The sequence below is a fragment of the Panthera onca genome, chromosome D1 (assembly GCF_046562875.1).
Source record: "Panthera onca isolate mPanOnc1 chromosome D1, mPanOnc1 haplotype 2, whole genome shotgun sequence".
Classification (NCBI taxonomy): domain Eukaryota; kingdom Metazoa; phylum Chordata; class Mammalia; order Carnivora; family Felidae; genus Panthera; species Panthera onca.
The window spans coordinates 29,032,165-29,040,952 of NC_138348.1; the positions used below are offsets into that span (position 1 = coordinate 29,032,165).

The 8,788-nt window shown below is 42.9% G+C and overlaps 1 long non-coding RNA gene across 2 annotated transcripts; it reads left to right on the forward strand.

Moving 5' to 3' along the window:
- Positions 1-3,919: 3,919 nt before the first annotated feature.
- Positions 3,920-5,964, forward strand: LOC144612947 (uncharacterized). 2 transcript variants are annotated; one of them, XR_013550171.2, is made up of 2 exons: positions 3,920-4,222; positions 5,380-5,964. It is a non-coding gene; the product is annotated as an uncharacterized LOC144612947 (long non-coding RNA). The 2 variants fall into 2 exon arrangements; XR_014135291.1 differs by lacking the exon at positions 5,380-5,964 and adding an exon at positions 4,742-5,277.
- The last annotated feature ends 2,824 nt before the right edge of the window (positions 5,965-8,788 follow it).

Below are 8,788 nucleotides of genomic sequence, written 5' to 3' on the forward strand. Positions count from 1 at the left end.
CCAGGCACATTTCCTCTTTTGGACATTGGGAAAATAGTAATAAACAAGATGAATGAAAACCATGTAAGTTTCACAGCTCTATCCTATTTTTAACAATTATAAATGATATTTTTCCTCTGGGTGTATGTCCCCCCTACCTCCTCCCATGTGAATGCCCAAAAGTTAACTTCTTTCCCTGTCAGAGGAAATTTTTTATCTGAACTTCCTCATGCCATCAGAATGGTTATTTTAAACTGCTCTTTTTTAGAAACGGGAACCCTCTTTCATTGTTGGTGGGAATGCAAATTGGTGCAGCTGCTCTGGAAAGCAGTGTGGAGGTTCCTCAGAAAATTAAAAATAGACCTACCCTATGACCCAGCAATAGCACTGCTAGGAATTTACCCAAGGGATACAGGAGTACTGATGCGTAGGGGCACTTGTACCCCAATGTTTATAGCAGCACTCTCAACAATACCCAAATTATGGAAAGAGCCTAAATGTCCATCAACTGATGAATGGATAAAGAAATTGTGGTTTATATACACAATGGAATACTACGTGGCAATGAGAAAGAACGAAATATGGCCCTTTGTAGCAACATGGATGGAACTGGAGAGTGTGATGCTAAGTGAAATAAGCCATACAGAGAAAGACAGATACCATATGGTTTCACTCTTATGTGGATCCTGAGAAACGTAACAGAAACCCATGGGGGAGGGGAAGGAAAAAAAATAAAGAAAAGAGGTTAGAGTGGGAGAGAGCCAAAGCATAAGAGACTCTTAAAAACTGAGAACAGGGGCGCCTGGGTGGCTCAGTCGGTTGGGCGTCCGACTTCGGCTCAGGTCATAATCTTGCGGTCCGTGAGTTCGAGCCCGCGTCGGGCTCTGGGCTGATGGCTCAGAGCCTGGTGCCTGCTTCCGATTCTGTGTCTCCCTCTCTCTCTGCCCCTCCCCCGTTCATGCTCTGTCTCTCTCTGTCTCAAAAATAAATTAAAAACAATAAAAAAAATTAAAAAAAAACAAAACAAAACTGAGAACAAACTGAGGGTTGATGGGGGGGTGGGAGGGAGGGGAGGGTGGGTGATGGGTATTGAGGAGGGCACCTTTTGGGATGAGCACTGGGTGTTGTATGGAAACCAATTTGACAATAAACTTCATATATTGAAAAAAAAATGAAAAATAAAAAAAATAAACTGCTCTTTTTTAAAAAGGCATGTGTTCAGATTTGTTGCGCTACTTGTAACACAAATTTAAAACAGCTTATGATCAAATGGCATTTTAAAATTTGTCTTGATTCATGTGAAAGTAATTTGGATTCACATTAGCATTCTGGAAACTGATCATTAACACTTTTTAACTGATTTTGTAAACACATTTTTCTTCCAAAATAAACATAAACAGGAAAGGAGAACACTCAGTGTAGCTGAGGCATGAAGATACACACATTAAGGGGAAGGGCAGGGTCGCCACCATAAAATGGTAAAGGCGTTTGAGAGTCATTTGATTACCAACTCACTTCGTGAAAAATCTGCAAGAAAGATGTGAATAATTTAATATTTGCCTGATGGGGGGATTTCAAGCTGCAGAGTTGTTTGTCTATCACGGATCATTGCAAATAATTAAGATGGGGTGGGAGGTGGGGACTGATTAACGTTTGATAAGTCAGGAGAGGGACAGCATGTGGCAGGGATGAGCAAATTGGCTGGGTTGCCTCCATGCTTAGCCAGGATGGGAGTTGCGGAGATAAACAAAAATCAGAAAGTTGTAGCTGTCTAGCCCTCCTCCAGTCAATGCTGGGAGCCCCTCAACAACATTGCCACTAAGGGGTTGCCTAGCCTCAGCCTGGATACCTCCAGTGGCTCTGTCACCTTCCTATGACATCCCATTGACCCACATGCTTTAGTCCTGAACAGTTTGGCATTTAAAAGTACATCTTCCAGGGTCAGTTGAGTGTACAACTTCAGCTTAGGTCATGATCTCATGGTTCGTGAGTTCGAGACCCACATTGGGCTCGCTGCTGTGAGCACAGACAGAGCCCGCTTCGGATCTTCTGTCTCCCTCTCTCTCTGCCCCTCCCCTCCCTCTCTCTCTCAAAAATAAGTAAGCCTTTAAAGATAAATAAATTAAAAGTACATCTTCCAAAGGAGCCAAAAATAATTGTACATATCTACAGATTCCACGGGAATCTGATTCCTAACCCCCAGCAACACTCTTGTACCCCCTTTTTCTTCTCCTGGTCACCTCACATCCCACACTCTCACAGACATGCTTCCTTCAAACTTGCCTCAACTGCCTCCATCCTGCCCTAACTCCAGAACTCCTGCTACTTCTCCTCCCCCATTTTGCTCTAGATTTTGTATGCAAAAGTATGAAATAACCCTGGAGCCCGCCTGGAGGGCAGGAGAGGAAAAGGAACTCCTTCAGTAAGACTGGACTATTTTATCGAGCCTCTTACGTTGAACTGCAATGTGGCACTGAGTAGCTTCTGAGTTGACAGAGCACATGTGGTTTAGGAAAGCAGGTTTGGGAGTCAGGAAGGCTTGGGTTTTCATCCCTCCCTTGGCCCTGAGTGAGATCCTTCCTCTTCCCTGATCTTTACTCTCCTGATCTGTAAAACAACAAGAACATTTACTTCCCATGGATATGAAACAGCTGAGCATTGGGCACAGTACATGTTCGGTAAATGGAGGGTGTAACTCTTCTTACCACTACAGTCTTGCCTCTAAAAGGTCCAACATTCTGGTCTGAGCTGCTCCCTCCTCAGTGTTAATCCAATTCAACAGATGCCAACAGGGCACTTGTTCCTGCCAGGACATGCTGGAGCTACAGATTTGAAGGTGACAAAGAGAAGGTCCCTTTTCCTGAGAAGCACCAACTCACTCACTTGTCACTCCTTATAGAATGCATGGAACAGAACCAGTAAACTGAGGTTTACATTTACAGAAGGAAAGGAAAAGAGTCTGCTTTAAGATAGGCGCCGTTGTTGTGTGTCTCTGTTGGCTTGAGGATGGTGAAGTAGAAGGCAAGGTGTTCTGCCATCCCTTAGCTATACATGGATCGCTAGGCCTCTTGGAGCTCAGTTCATTCTTCTCTGAAATGGGGGCTCCACAGCTTGCCTTCCCTGTACCTCTAAGCTTTCGTGAGGAAAAAAAAAACAGAGTGAAAGGGATTTGGAACTGTAAAGTGCCATGAAAGTCTAATGTTGTTGCTATCCTAGTTACTACTGTGACCTTGGATTCCCCCAATTTCTTCCCCTACAAGTTGGAGAGGTAGTGCCCTGAAGACGGTCCAAGCATAGGAACACTCTGCTGGCCCCTTACCCCTATTTTGTCCCTACTTTAATAAGCTGGAAGAACCACAGTATCCTCAGCCATTGCCAGCAAGAATCAGGACTCTGGTTTCAGGTGATGAAATTTAAACTGCCTTGAGGAAGAAAGAGAAAGGCATTGACTATGTAAGGTGCCCATGTGTCCCAAGGCCACTCCAAGTTCAGCTGTGGGATATGCTCCTTCAAACCATATAGTTTTTGGAAAGGACTTCTGTGGCTAAACATACTTCTCTGGCCACAGTGACGGGTCCAAAATGGATACTGCCTGATGCTGACGGCACCTGTCTAACCTGCATACAGGGCAGGCTGGAAGTGTCAGAGTTCATTAATATGCCCCAGGCAACCTGCAACCAGTGAGGTGCAGGAGTTGGTGCATATAGTCCAGCTTCCTCACTCCTCAGCTGGTGTGTATCCAGTCTGGGTGCCAAAAGGGATCGCCAGAAAAACCCAGTACTCAAGAGAAATCAGGTTTCGAGGCAACATTTTTGAAAAACAAAAGTTAACACCAAAATTCCATGTGTACAAAATTTCAAAAGGTTAAATAAGAGCTGTGCTGATAAGACTACTTTTTCCTTTTGTCTCAGGCTTTACTATGGCCCAGCTGGACACTGCTCGTTTGCAAGCCCAGTGAACAAGAGAAGCGAGAGTAGCCTCAAACAGGCTGAGATGTCGTCCTCACCAGGCTTCTAATTGGAGCCACCTGTGGTCTGCCTTGACTCGGGGTACCACCCCCCAGTAATGTTGTCCAGGGCTCCCTGGCAGGGGCAAGGCAGGGACATGTGGAAGCAGGAGACTGAGGACATGTGGGCAGTTTATTCTTTGATGTCCTTGGAAGAGTGGTCACAGATTGCATGATCTAAGTCAACAACCAGGACAGATAACCCTCAGGAGAATGAAGGTCATTTCAACTAATATGGTAAGTTCCTATGAGAGGACTTTAAATCAGTGCTCTCACTCTCTCTCTCTCAGATCTTTTCTTTACATCTGTGGGTACCCCTGCCGGGTAACCGAATAATACAAAGCACATAGCATATAGGAGAATGGCTTCTTTCTAAGCACCCCCCAAATGATGGAACTACCTAGAGATTAGTGCCTTTTTTTGTGGGGAAGACTTTGATCCTTGTGCCATTAGAGACCAAGGTTGGAGGAAGCCAAGCCCACAATCAGAATGTAATTGAAGTATGTTACCTATAATAGGTTCAGATGTTTGTGATCTTCAGCACTTTATGAATTCTGCAGCAGATGGGCGAGGGCCAGGTAGCGGGCGAGAACAGACTGGGTAAGGCAGGCTGGCACTCTGACAAGGGCAGCCCCAGCTGTGGTCCGGGTGTTATTCAGCACGCCCACCCACTGCACCAGCAGCCTGCCTTCCTGAGCTCGTGGCCACGGCCGCCTTAATGAAGAGTGGAGGTAAGCATGAATCCCGGCTTTCCAGGGATCGCAACATTTGAGAAACCCAGAAGAATCGACATGATGGAAATGGTGCCAAGTTCTTCTGCCTCTTGCTTTTCAACAAAAAGAGAAAGAAAGGAGAGAGAAGAGAGGGAATCTGCTAATAAAATGCATGTCTAAACACTTTCTAATTTTCCTAGGCTTTTAATTTTTTTCCCTCAAAAATTCCATACTGGAGAGGGAAACGCAGAGTAACAGCTGACAAAAGGAATCTCGAATGGATACAAGAATTTACGTGAGCTGCTGTAATGGGCAAGATACTGTAGTTGTGGTTTCAAATCCTCGCCCTGTCAGTTTCCCATTGTGTGACCATGGGCCAGGTTCTCAAGCTGCCCAGCTTCCTGTTTCCCCACCTGTCAAATGACCGAAATCATGTATGTCTCCCCAGCTGTTTGCCTCACAAAATGAGGTAATATGTTAGTAGCTAATACAGTAAAATTTTGGATTGTGAGTAACTTGTTCTGCGAGTGTTCCACAAGATGAGCAAACACTTCTAATAAATTTTCACTTGATAAACGAGTGATGTCTTACAATACGAGTAGTACGTGATGCGGAACATCACATGATCACAACTGAGTCAATGGTTCTTCTCTCTCTCTCTCTCTCTCTTGCTCACTGCAGGATTGTGGGTGATCATCTCCCTTGCTCGGATGCTCAGTCTCAGGCCACAGTGTTTGGTAGAAATCAGTGTTTTTTCAGAACATTGGAAGGTGCCCACAACTGGCACTGGTGTATTTTTTGTCACTTCAAAACACCTATGGATAGTCCTTTGCTTTTCCATGCAAGAGTAAGCTTAGGAATGCTTTGCCTCATTCTAGGTCTGGCTGCCTGCAGATATAGACCCGTTCCTCTGCTGCCTTATTGCCAGTTACATTAAATACAGTATATGACAAGAGTTTATTAATACAATCCTGCAGTCAACATCTGTGGGAGTGTATACAATGGCCCCTGTGCAGAAAAAAGGGGACGTGACCAACCCAGTGCTTGAAACCCACAGCCAGTGTCACTTCATCCCGTCCACCACTGAATGGCTGTAATCTTGGACAAATTATTTACATTCTTTGTCTCCAGTTTTCCCATTTGTAAGGGAGAATGATAACAGGGCCTAACACACAGGGTTGTTACGAGAATTTAAGAGTTAATATGTAAAAACCTGACCCACAATGAGTGCCCAGTAAACACAATAAAACCTTGGTCTGTGAGCATCATTCGTTCTGGAAACATGTTTGTAATCCAAAGCACTTGTATATCAAAGCAAACTTCCCCATAAGAACTAATGGAAACTCAGATGATTCATTCCACAACCCAAAAATATTCATATAAAAATGATGACAAAACTGTAATATAATACAAAATAATAAAGAGAATACAAAATATAAAGAAAAATAAACAAATAACCTGCACTTACCTTTGAAAACCTTCGTGGCTGGTGTGAGGGAGACAGAAGACAGGAGGGTTATTGTGTAGGACGACTTTCCCTAATGGAATCACTGCTCTCTATTGGCTCAACTGAATCTTTTTCTATTCATGCAAATATAACAAAGGGCCTATCCAATGACACTTGCTTTTGCCTCCTTTTAAGGATTTGGTGGAAATGTGGCATTGCATTGTCATTAAAAAGATTCATCACTAGCCTTATTCGGGTGGTGCTTTTCTACAAAATTTTGCACTGTTTCCCACATTTTACACTATCTCCCTAATCTCATTTGAAGTGAAGGATTCCTCTGCCTTTCTCTCTGCCTCCTCTGCAAACGAGAGGCAGACACAGACTTGTAAAATCTTGCAATTTCGGCCACTCGCATACCTTGTTCGTACTTCTTGATGATTTCCTTCTTAACTTCCACCGTGATCATCTCCTTCCTTCTTCACCGGCGATGCCAAACCGCTAACAACCAGAAGTTCCTCCAACTCATTTGGCAGCAGGACTGGACCTGACTTGAATTGTTTAGCACCAAAAACTCACCTGAGCTGATTTACGGTTATAGTTTTTATTTGTCCCGCTTACTGGGTATATTCATACATTTTCACAGCAGAATACATGCATTTGCTGTTTAGTCACAGGAGGCTGGCTCAGTGGTTGCTAAGAGTTAGATAAAATGGCCTTCATATAATTTGGAAACTCTTGAATTCTGAAGCACTTCTGGCTCCAAGGGTTTACTACCTGGCATATGGTGGATCTTACACTGCCTTTGCATTGTAGGCACCCAACAAGAGTTTGATGATACCAAGATTTCCTTATAATACAACAAATGCAACTAATATAATCACTTAAAAATATATTCCTTCAGGTGTTCATTCAACAAATACTTTTTTCATACTTTTTTCTAAGTTCCGTTTTAGGCACTGGGGACAGAGTGAACCAAGTATGTGTTTTCCTTGCCCACATAAAACTTATAGTCTAAAATAAATAATAATGGGAGAAAATAAAAGAACAAAAATTAACAATAAGGTGCTACAGACCAGAGTGCATAAGGATGTCCTGCATTCTTCTGTGTCTCCAAGCATACACAACAGAAATGAGCATAACCTGTAATAACGGAGAAATAAAAGAATTTGGGAGAAAAAAAAAAAACAACAACCCATAATTATTCTGAGAGAGTAAAACTGTGTGCCTTGAAATATTGAAGTAATTATCAGGTTAAATTTCTATGATCCCTGCAATTTCCATGAAACCTGGAAATGTTGGGAGCGTAGGCCTGGCATATCTCTTAAAGTAAAATTATACTTCTTTTTCACTCAGACTAAAAGGTCATAATTAAAGATGTAATGAAGCTAAGTGAGTAATGGGATCTGTGATTCACCGGGGAAGCGGATGTTGCCTGAGGCCCCCTCCCGCCCCTGAAAGTGGGGGTCACCAGCTCAGATGAGGGCCCTGCACCCTCAAGGAGGGGAATGCACAGCTGTCATCAGGACCCAGAGGAGAAGCTTCCCAAATTTATTTTCTCCCAGGAATTTTAGCATTATTTCCTTCTGAATATTAAAGAAATACCTACTCACAGTAAAATAATTCGGAAAGCTTTTATGAAAGTCTAAAGAAGTATGAAAAATGTCACATATAATCACCTATAATCATCTCACTATCCTGAGGCAAACACTATTAGTGTTTTAATAAATTTCCTTCTAGATTTTTCTCTCCTTTTTTTAAAAAAATTTTTTAACGTTTGTTTATTTTTGAGAGACAGAGACAGAGCATGAAAGGGGGAGGGGCAGAGTGAGAGGGAGACACAGAATCCGAAGCGGGCTCCAGGCCCTGAGCTGTCAGCATAGAGCCTGATGCGGGGCTTGAACTCACAAACCATAAGATCATGACCTGAGCTGAAGTCAGAGACTTAACTGACTGAGCCACCCAGGCGCCCCTCCTTCTAGATTTTTCTATGCTATTTTCCTCATAGTTGAGATTTGCCTACTTTTTTTTTCCACTTAAAATTACCATAACAATAATAGGAGAAGGAATTAATTGACCACTTTCCATGCCCCTTATTTAAATCCTTAAACAATCTCATAAAATTAGAGTTCCACAACTGGTAATTACTTGACGTCTCTGTGGCTCAGTTTCCTATCTGTAAAATGGGGTACAATAGCGCCTACCTTGTAGAATTGTGAGGATCTCGGGTTAATATATCTAAAGTACTTGGAGCACTGCCAGGCATATGGTAAGCACCAGATCATGTTGACTATTACTATTATTCCATTTTACAAATGACCCAACCCAGGCATGAACGATTCAGTAGCTTGGCCAAGCTCAGTAACTAGAGTGAGCAGGGTCAGGACTTGAACCCAGGCTGTATGGCTCTGGAGTCCAAGGCTTTAAGTCAAATATAGTGAGAGCCAAGGTGCTTTTGAAAATAAAGACTAGAATTTGGTCCACAGTTGGGATTATGACACACAAGTTATATCTGATGGATTTCCTAGTACTCTTATGGAAGCCAAATCGCCAGAAAAGACATTGGGGGTCCTGAGGGAAAATCTTTCATAAGGAAAGCCAGTGTTTCCAGGCTCTTAGACTGAGAAACTGTATTTATATTCTTTG